Consider the following 11683-nt stretch of genomic DNA (forward strand, 5'->3'; position numbering starts at 1 on the left):
AAAGAAATTTTGAAAAAGAGGGGAAGATATTTTCGAAAATTAGAGAGAGAGAGTTAGTTAGGTAGTTTTAAAAAAGATAGGAAACAAACAAAAAGTTAGTTAGTTAGTTGAAACAAATTTTGAAAATCAATTTTGAAAAGATAAGGAGATAAGAAGTTAGAAAAGATATTTTAAAATCAAAATTTTTTTTTGAAAAAGATAAGATAAGAAGATATTTTTGAAAAGATATGATTGAAATTAGTTTTGAAAAAGATTTGATTTTTAAAATCACAATTAATGACTTGATTCACAAGAAATCACAAGATATGATTCTAGAACTTAAAGTTTGAATCTTTCTTAACAAGCAAGTAACAAACTTGAAATTTTTGAATCAAAACATTAATTGTTATTGTTATTTTCGAAAATTTGAGATAAAATTAAGAAAAAGATTTTTGAAAAATATTTTTAGAGTTTTCGAAAATAACTAAGAAAAATGAAAAAGATTTGATTTTTGAAAAAGATTTTGAAAAAGATAAGATTTTTAAATTGAAAATTTGATTTGACTCATAAGAAACAACTTGATTTTTAAAAATTTTTGAAAAAGTCAAATCTAATTTTCGAAATTTATGAGAGAAAAGAGGGAAAGATATATTTTCTTTATTTTTGAATTTTTAATGATGAGAGAGAAAAACATGAACATGATGCAATGCATGAAAATTTTTAGATCAAAACAATGAATGCATGCAAGAATGCTATAAATGTCAAGATGAACACCAAGAACACTATGAATGTCAAGATGAACATCAAGACTTATTTTTGAAAAAAATTTTAATGCAAGGAAAACATGCAAGACACCAAACTTAGAAATCTTTAATGCTTAGGCACTAAGAATTCAAGAATACATATGAAAAACAAGAAAAGACACAAAATATGCAAATGCAAAGATCAAACAAGAAGACTGACCAAGAACAACTTGAAGATTATGAAGAACACTATGAATGCATGAATTTTCAAAAAATGCAATATGAATATGCAATAGACACCAAACTTATAACTTGACTCAAGACTCAAACAAGAGACACAAAATATTTTTGATTTTTATTATTTTATGATTTTTTTGTATTTTCTTTTAATTTTTTTTTCAAAAATCATTTTGAAAAAAAAGAAAAATAAGGATTCAAAATTTTTAATATGAATTCCAGGAATCTTGCCATGTTAGTCTAAAGCTCCAATCAAAGGGTCAGGTATGGCTTAATAGCCAGCCAAGCTTTAGTCAAAATATGAGTGTAATTCATTAAATTTTAAGCCAAAACTTCAGTCCAAAAGAATTTAGACATGGCTTTACAGCCAGCCAGGCTTCAACATGCTTCATGAAACACTAGGATTCATTCTTAAAAATTCTGAAGAAAAATATATTTTTGAAAACATTTTTATTTTAAATTTTTTTTAAAACAAAGGAGAAATTTTTGAAAGATTTTTGAAAAATTTTTGAAAACAAAACAAAAAGAAAATTACCTAATCTGAGCAACAAGATGAACCGTCAGTTGTCCAAACTCGAACAATCCCCGGCAACGGTGCCAAAAACTTGGTATGCGAAATTGTTACTCAAGTTGTGAATTATTGTTCGAAATTGATTCCCTGGCAATGGCACCAAAAACGGATGCACAGAACCATGGTCTACACATATCTTCACAACTTCGCATAACTAACCAGCAAGTGCACTGGGTCGTCCAAGTAATAAACCTTACGTGAGTAAGGGTCGATCCCACGGAGATTGTTGGTATGAAGCAAGCTATGGTCACCTTGTAAATCTCAGTCAGGCGGATATAAAATAGTTATGTAGTTTTCGAAATGTAGTAATGGAAGAAGGATAGAAATACTTATGTAAATCATTGGTGAGAATTTCAGATAAGCGTATGGAGATGCAATCGTTCCTCTGAACCTCCGCTTCCCTGCTATCTTCATCCAATCAGTCTTACTCCTTTCTATGGCTGGCTTTATGCAAGGGCATCACCGTTGTCAGTGGCTACATCCCCTCCTCTTGTGGAAATGGTCCAAGATGCCCTGTCACGGCACGGCTAATCATCTGAGGTTCCCGATCATGCTGGAATAGGATTCACCCTCCTTTTGCGTCTGTCACTACGCCCAGCACTCGCGAGTTTGAAGCTCGTCACAGTCATTCAATCATTGAATCCTACTCGGAATACTACAGACAAGGTTTAGACTTTCTGGATTCTCTTGAATGCCGCCATCATTCTAGCTTACACCACGAAGATTCCGATTAAGAGATCTAAGAGACACTCATTCAATCTAAGGTAGAACGGAAGTGGTTGTCAGGCACACGTTCATAAGGAATGATGATGATTGTCACGTTCATCACATTCAGGTTGAAGTGTGAATGAATATCTTAGAAGCGAAATAAGATGAATTAAATAGAAAACTGTAGTACTTTGCATTAATCTTTGAGGAACAGCAAAGCTCCACACCTTAATCTATGGAGTGTAGAAACTCTACCGTTGAAAATACATAAGTGATAATGGAGTTCATTGGTCTCGGTCCCAGAGGGGAACCGGAGTAACCAAGACTCGATCACAGGATCAAAATACAATCCAGGATGTCTAATACAATAGTAAAAAGTCCTATTTATAATAAACTAGCTACTAGGGTTTACAAAAGTAAGTAGTTGATGCATAAATCCACTTCCGGGGCCCACTTGGTGTGTGCTTGGGCTGAGCTTGAATGTTACACGTGCAGAGGCTCTTTCTGGAGTTGAACGCCAGGTTGTAACGTATTTCTAGCGTTCAACTCTGGTTTGTGACTTGTTTCTGGCGTTAAACTCCAGACAGCAGCGTAGAACTAGCGTTCAATGCCCTTTTACGTCGTCTAAAAGCGTTCAAAGTATAGACTATTATACATTGCTGGAAATCCCTGGATGTCTACTTTCCAACGCAATTGGAAGCGCACCATTTTGAGTTCTGTAGCTCCAGAGAATCCACTTTGAGTGCAGGGAGGTCAGACTCCAACAGCATCAGCAGTCCTTCTTCAACCTCTGAATCTGATTTTTGCTCAAGTCCCTCAATTTCAGCCAGAAAATACCTGAAATCATAGAAAAACACACAAACTCATAGTAAAGTCCAGAAATGTGAATTTAACATAAAAACTAATGAAAACATCCCTAAAAGTAACTAGATCCTACTAAAAACATACTAAAAACAATGCCAAAAAGCGTACAAATTATTCGCTCATCAGGTGCAGTCACTGATTATACCACATATATTTCCAAATCAAAGTATTGGGAGAATCATATGTCACCATATCCGCCCAAACCCTAATTTGGTCCAACATGAGAAAGCATTTCTAGCATGATCTCTTCATTCCTCTTCCAAGGTTCAGAAGAGATCCAAGTATGAATAGTTTCTTTTCCAAGACAACTATCCAATTGGATGAAGATTGAAAGCTTTCAAGTAAAATCAAGAGAAAAGAAAGAAGAAGAATAATGAAAACTATTAGTGATCCATCAAATTACAACAGAGCTCTATAACCCAATGAAAAGAGTTAGTTGATCATTGCTCTACAAAAATAGAAAAGAAAGAAATTGCAGAAAAGTAAAGATGAAGATTAAAACTAAAATTGAAACTTCAAAATTCATAAATGAAAAGTACAAAGAAAAGAAAGAAAAGGAAAAGTGTGTGAGGGGAGGGAGTCCGAAGACCCCTCTTCAATCCCCCATTCCAGATTTTTCGTTTCAGTCCCCCCTTGAATGTAAAAACTAAGGCCCTTATATAGGCTCTCCTAAATTACAAAATGAAATTAAAAGCAAATTACAATTAAATGAAAATTCTTATTCTAGATGCTTCTTGTGGCCTTGATTGGTTGACACTTGTGGGCTTGCTTGCTTGAGCTTTGAAGTGGACTTGAGAAAGAACTGAATCAAATTGAGGTCCAGGGTGACTTGGTGTTATTGCTGCCGTTAGTCATACTAATGCTACAAGTGTGGCATTAGTCCTAAAGTTAGTGTGGCTAACGTCACACTTGCTACCCAGTTGGTGTTTTGGGGGCTTAAAAGATGCCTCTTGTTTGTACTCTAATTTCATGCCCACTATAGAGTATTATATATCGTTGGAAAGCTCTGAATGTCAGCTTTCTAATGCAACTGAAATCACCTCAATTGGACCTTTGTAACTCATGTTATATCCCTTTGAAGTGGACAAGGTCGCTGGCATAGTCGCTAGCGTTACTGGAAAACGTGAGTCACAATAACATTAGTGATCAAGGGTTGAATATTGCCAGGTTCTGAAGTTCAAACTTACTGTTGATGCACATAAACTAGTTATGCTACGATTTAGGAAATTGCACGATCGGCAAAATTCCTTCCGGCAAGTGCACCGGTTATCGTTGTCAAGTAAAAACTCACAATAGAGTGAGGTCGAATCCCACAAGGATTGGTTGAGTGAGCAATTCGGATTAGAAGTGTGTTCTAGTTGAGCGGAATCAAGATTTGAGATGAGAATTGCGGAATGTAAAATTGGCGGGAAAAGTAAATGACAAGAAAATTAAATGGCTGAATCTTAAATTGCATGAATTAAAGAGCAGAATGTAAATTGCTGAAATTAAAAGGGAATGGGGATGATTGCAAGAATTGAATTGCAGAATGTAAAGAGAAAGTGGAAATCAGAAATGGGGAATTCATTGGGTTTAGGAGATATTGAAATCTCCGAATCAAAACATGTAAATCTCTTCCTCAACCAATGCATTCATTGAATTTTGCTTGGCAATCTTATATGATTGGATCCCAATTCCTTGGCTCACCAATGCTCTCTAAAAACAAACAAATTCCCAATCCCTTGGTTTAAATGTTCATAAGAAGAGATGATGCTTGATCACTGATTATACCACACAATTTCATGAACCACAATTTGGTAGGATTACATGTCACAATATCCATCCAAACCCCAATCCAATCCACTGTGAGAAAGCTTCTCTAGCATGAATCCTCCATTCCTTTCCCAAGGCTCCGAAGGATTCCAAGTATGAGTAGTTTCTTTCCCAAGACAACTACTCAATGGAATTAGATCGAGAAGCTTTCTAACAAAATTCAAGAGAAAAGATTGAAGAAGAAGATAAACTATTATTGATTCATTGAATTACAATAGAGCTCCCTAACCCAATGAAAGGGGGTTTAGTGAATCATAGCTCTGAATTCAATTACAAAGAAAAGGAAAACTAGCTAAAAGTGAAAGTCAAGGTCCCTCTAACTTAACTTCTATCCTATTTATACACTTTCTATATTGAGCTTCAGTTGTGCTTCTTGGGCTTTTGAGGCCTCTCCTTGCTTTCCTTTTGCCTTGGGTTTATGATCCATAATCTTGATGAGGTTGTTGATCCAAATCCTGTAACATTTATTGAGCCAACTTAGTGATAATCAAATAATGACACATGACTCAATAAATTGAGATTTCAAACTCATCAATCCTTCAGGCCCAATCCCATAAACCATGATATTCAATTGGGTTTCATACCAAAGTAAGTTTAAGTTAATAATTGTGCTCAAAGACTAACTTAAATCACAATATTTTTGGCCCAGAAACCTTTTTCAAGAGTGGCGTTTAAGTTGTAGTTTAAGCTTAAACTGCAACTTAAACGCCAGACACTTCCAGTGAGGCCATTTGTAGAAGCACGTTTAAGCTTCAGTTAAGGTTAAACTGAAGCTTAAACGTGGAAATGGAAGAAGGTAGCCCTGGAGGGTCATGTAGTCGAACACGTTTAAGCTTCAGTTTAAGGTTAAACTGAAGCTTAAACGTGGAGATAGGAAGGGCAGCCCTGGAGGTCGAACACGTTTAACCTCCAGTTTGAGGTCAAACTGGAGGTTAAACGTGGAAAAGGGTGGAGGCATACTGGAGGTCGAACACGTTTAACCTCCAGTTTGAGGTCAAACTGGAGGTTAAACGTGGAAGCTTAGAATGGTGGCCCTGGAGGTGTCGAACACGTTTAACCTCCAGTTTGGGGTCAAACTGGAGGTTAAACGTGGAGATGGAGAGAGCAACCCTGGAGTATAAAAACTATCGAACACGTTTAAGCTCCAGTTTGAGTCAAACTGGAGCTTAAACGTGGAATGGCTCCCTGGTACTCTTCCTGGTTCTGGCGTTTAACCTCCAGTTTGAGGTCAAACTGGAGGTTAAACGTGGAACTCCTCCCTGGTGGCATACTCATTCTGGCGTTTAACCTCCAGTTTGAGGTCAAACTGGAGGTTAAACGTGGAATGCTCCTTAAGTGAGGCTTTTCATTCTGGCGTTTAACCTCCAGTTTGAGGTCAAACTGGAGGTTAAACTTCAATCCCAGCATTTCTTATCCTTCATGATTTTGGCGTTTAAGCTCCAGTTTAGGCTTAAACTGGAACTTAAACTCCACATGTGATATTCAAGCTTCCTTTATTGATTTTGTTGCTTCCTTGCTTAGCCTCTTCTTCCCTGAAATCATCCAAACAATTGCATCAAAGTCTTGCAAAATTTCATGAGAAATCTTTCATTCATAGTATTTAAGTAATAGAACTAAAACTCATGGAATTTGCATCAAAATCATATTGTTTGGATGGTTCATTACTTTGTTCTTCATTTAACCATTTTTGGTTACTTTAAGCTCAAGAAAATGCATAAAACAACTAAAACTAACAGAAAAATGTTAGTGAAACTAGCCTATGATGCCTTGGCATCACAACACCAAACTTAATACTTGCTTGTCCCTAAGCAAGTCCTGAGTTATTTGAGAAGAAAGTATGAAACAGAAAGCAATTACATTGGCTATATTAGCAAGCATTTGAAGTTCATCAGAAGGGTTTTATGCAGAAAGTTGCAGCATCACTTTTTCATACTTATCAGGTAGGATTATCACTTTTTCATTGCATCCATCAAAAATTGCTATGGCCTCTTGTTATTCTTATGTCTTTGGCACTTTTCTCTTCTTTGTTTTTCTTTTCTTTTTCTTAGAGCTTCTTTTGCTCCTTGTTTGCTTAGTGTCATGTGTTGCACAAGCCTTTGGCATTTTCTTTTTCTTATCAGTGCACTACACATATCCACTTTAGGCATTTTAGTTCACATGTCTTCTTGAGACATTGGTGCCCAGCACCTCTTTGTGTGACTAAATGTTTTGTATTTAGGTTGCTCTTGATAATGGACTTTTGGTTGATAATCCCGGGTTAGTTAACCCAAGTTACCAAGTGTTGAAACACTCCTCAGAACCTATTCATCCAAGCATATCCTTAATACATAAACACCACAGGCATTTGTCTCAGAAGTTCAAACCATTGGTACCTAGCTTATTTTCTCAATTTTTTTTGCTTTTTGGTTGCCTTTTTCCGTGGCTTTTTCTTTTTCTTTTTCTTTCTTTTTCATGGCCAAAGACATTTATTCATCAAGATCCATAGACAATTTTTACTTTCTACATAAAAAATGATAATTCTACACTCTAATTTTAGTGATCTGACTAAACAATCAAGCATGCATACCACCACTTAATTCTACTTGATTTGTCACTAATTTAGCCAAGTTACTTTTGTTCAAACTTTTCTTTTATTTTTGGAAACAGAACAAGCATGGCACGCACTTGTTTAAGAAGGTGAAGTTATATCCAAACATCTAGGCATTCACTTTATTCAAAGCAATTAACAAAAAAAAACTACACATTCCAGAAAGATTCAACATTTACAGTTTAAACCAGAACACGCATGCTTTTGTTTGCCCTTTTTAAAGAATTATCAAGGAACAATACCACCTTGTGAAATTCCTTGTTTTCTCTTTGTTGTCAGGAAACACTTTGATTTCTCCTTCTTCTTCCTAAATGTTGCTTCATGCTTTAAGGTTCTTGTTTCCTTTCCTGCAAAGAGTAATGAAGTTGCTTGCACCTCAAGCACTTGAGTGGTTAGCTCAACTATGTGTGGGTAAGTATCGGATTCTTAAGTTGGTGTGTGAACACCAAACTTAGTCTCCCACTTACTTCTCTGTGTTCTTGAATCCTTGAGTTATCTTGGAATGATGTTGCTACTAAGGGTTTTAAGCATTTCTGTGACTGCTTAGAATAGTTGTTCCTTTCACATAATTCAAAGGTTGTTGTGTTCAGTTGATCTTTATGGTGGAACACCAAACTTAGAGTCACACATTCCCCTTTGACTTATTGATCCATGAATTCATTGTTTGGTGTGAAACACCAAACTTAATTCTTTGCAATGCACAGAAACTACTTTACCCTTTTTATTGAAACAAATAAAAGAAACAGCAAGAAGGTATTACCTCAGGTTGGGTTGCCTCCCAACAAGTGCTTGTTTAACGTCATTAGCTTGACGGTCAGCTTCCTCAGTTGAGGTGATATTTAACTTTGTCCTTCTCCTCCACATCTCCCAAGTAATGTTTGAGTCTTTGACCGTTAACAATGAAGGTTCGTTGTGACTTTTCTTCCATGATTTCTACTTGTCCATAATTGGAGACCTTGGTGACAAGGAATGGTCCAGACCACCTTGATTTTAGCTTCCCTGGAAATAGCTTCAGCCTAGAATTGTAGAGCAATACTTTTTGCCCTTCTTCAAATTTCCTTGGGGCTATGTTGCTGTCATGCTTCTTCTTTGCTCTTTCTTTGTAAATTTTGGCATTCTCATAAGCTTCCGCTCTGAATTCTTCCAACTCTTGAATTTGCAACATCCTTCTTTCTCCAGCAGCTTTGTTGTCCAAGTTCAGAAGTTTCAAGGCCCAGTATGCCTTGTGCTCCAACTCCAGTGGCAGATGGCAAGCTTTTCCATATACTAGTTGGTAAGGAGACATTCCAATTGGTGTTTTGAAAGCTGTCCTATATGCCCAAAGAGCATCATCGAGCTTAATCGACCAGTCCTTTCTTGAAGTTCCCACAGTTTTTTCCAGGATTCTTTTGAGTTCTCTGTTAGATATTTCGGCTTGCCCACTTGTCTGTGGATGGTATGGTGTGGCTACCCTGTGTTTGACTCCATATTTTAGGAGCAATGCCTCTAATGGTTTGTTGCAAAAGTGGCTTCCTCCATCACTGATGATTGCTCTTGGAACCCCAAAACGGCAAAAAATGTGTTTTCTGAGGAAGTTCATGACTACCTTATTATCATTGGTTGGAGTTGCTATTGCTTCAACCCATTTGGAGACATAATCTACTGCCACAAGAATGTAATTATTTGAGTATGAGGAGGGAAATGGTCCCATGAAATCTATCCCCCATACATCAAACAATTCAAGTTCCAGAATGAATTGTTGTGGCATTTCATTTCTTCTTGGCAGGTTCCCAGCTTTCTGGCATTCATGGCAGTGCTTCACTAATTCTTTTGCATCTTTGAAGATAGTAGGCCAATAAAAACCACACTGCAACACCTTAGCTGCTGTTCTTTCCCCTGCAAAGTGCCCTCCATAAGTGGAGCCATGGCAGTCCCATAAAACTTCCCTTCCTTCTTCCTCGGATATGCATCTTCTGAGTATGCCATCGGAACATTTTTTGAACAAGTATGGTTCGTCCCAGATGAAGTATTTGGCATCATTTACCAATTTCTTCCTTTGATGTTTGTTAAATTCCAAAGGTAAACTCCCAGTGGCCTTGAAGTTTGCTATGTCTGCAAACCAGGGTGCTTTGTGAATTATCATGAGTTGTTCATCAGGAAAGCACTCATTTACATGTGTGCTTTGTGTGCTTCCTTCTTCACATGGTATCCTTGATAAATGATCTGCCACCTTGTTCTCTACGCCCTTCTTGTCTTTGATTTCAATGTCAAATTCCTGCAACAAAAGAACCCATCTAATAAGTCTCGGTTTAGATTCTTGTTTGGCAAGTAAATATTTTAAAGCTGAATGATCAGTGAAGACAATGACTTTAGATCCAATGAGATAAGATCTAAATTTTTCAAATGCAAAGACTATTGCCAAGAGTTCTTTTTCAGTGGTTGTGTAATTCCTTTGGTTAGCATTCAAGACTTTGCTGGCATAATAAATCACATGTACCAAATTGTCTTTCCTTTGTCCTAACACTGCCCCAATAGCAAGGTCTGATGCATCACACATCAGTTCAAACGGTAAGTTCCAATCAGGTGGGGCAATGATAGGTGCAGAGGAAAGTTTTTGCTTCAAAAGTTCATAGGCTAGCATGCAATTTTTATCAAATACAAAGGGTGTATCAGAGACAAGCAAGTTACTCAAAGGTTTGGCTATTTTAGAAAAGTCTCTAATAAACCTTCTGTAAAAACCAGCGTGACCCAAAAAGCTCCTAACTGCCTTGACATTACTTGGTGGAGGTAGTTTTTCAATGATTTCCACCTTAGCTCTGTCCACCTCCATGCCTCTATTAGAGATTTTGTGGCCAAGGACTATTCCTTCTGTGACCATGAAATGACACTTTTCCCAGTTTAATACTAGGTTAGTCTCTTGGCACCTCTTAAGCACCAAGGCAAGGTGGTGTAGGCAGCTGGGAAAAGAATCCCCAAACACAGAAAAATCGTCCATGAAGACCTCAATAAATTTTTCAATCATGTCCGAAAAGATGGACAGCATGCATCTTTGGAAAGTGGCAGGTGCATTGCACAATCCAAAGGGCATGCGTCTATAAGCAAAAACTCCATATGGACAAACAAATGATGTTTTCTCTTGATCACTAGGATCAACTACTATTTGGTTGTAGCCTGAATATCCATCCAAGAAGCAATAGTAAGCATGTCCGGCAAGCCTTTCAAGCATCTGATCCATGAATGGGAGTGGGAAATGATCTTTTCTGGTGGCTTCATTGAGCTTCCTGTAGTCTATGCACATCCTCCACCCAGTAACGGTTCTTGTGGGTATGAGTTCGTTCTTCTCATTTGGCACCACCGTTATGCCACCTTTCTTGGGAACTACATGGATGGGACTAACCCATGGGCTGTCAGAAATGGGGTAGATTACCCCTGCCTGCCATAACTTCCTCACTTCCTTTTGTACCACTTCTTTCATGACGGGATTCAATCTTCTCTGAGCTTGAATGGAGGGTCTAGCATCTTCTTCTAACAAGATTTTATGCATGCATATGGATGAACTTATCCCCTTCAAATCAGCTAGGGTCCATCCAATGGCATCTTGATGAGTTTGCAGCACCTTGATCAATTCTTCTTCTTGTTCTTGGCTCAAGGCCGAGCTAATGATAACAGGGTGACTCTCATCACTACCCAAGTATGCATACTTGAGATTAGGGGGCAATGCTTTGAGCTCAGGTTTTGGTGCTTCCTTTTCTTCTTTCACTTTCTCTGGCCTGCTTAGCATGGTTGTGTCAGCACCCTTGATATCACTAACTTCAATATCCTTGGTGAACTCCTCCTCTGCCACTTCCTTTATTGTTTCCTCAAAAGTTTCTTGTACTGCAATGTCCACTACATCAACCCTCATGCATTCCCTTAGTGATTCTGATGGATAGCTCATTGCCTTGAATACATTAAACACCAATTTCTCATCATGGAGTCTAAGAGTGAGTTCACCCTTTTGTACATCTATGATGGCACCAGCAGTAGCTAGGAAGGGTCTTCCCAGGATTATTGAAGCTTTGGCTTCTTCCTCCATATCTAACACCACAAAATCAGCAGGAAATATAAATTCTCCCACTTTCACCAACAAATCCTCAACTATCCCATGAGGGAATTTAAAAGTTCGATCTGCCAATTGGAGGGCCATTCTTGTTGGTTTAGCTT

Source organism: Arachis ipaensis, chromosome B1, assembly GCF_059453495.1.
Source record: "Arachis ipaensis isolate K30076 ecotype BB chromosome B1, ASM5945349v1, whole genome shotgun sequence".
In the NCBI taxonomy this organism is placed as follows: Eukaryota; Viridiplantae; Streptophyta; class Magnoliopsida; order Fabales; family Fabaceae; genus Arachis; species Arachis ipaensis.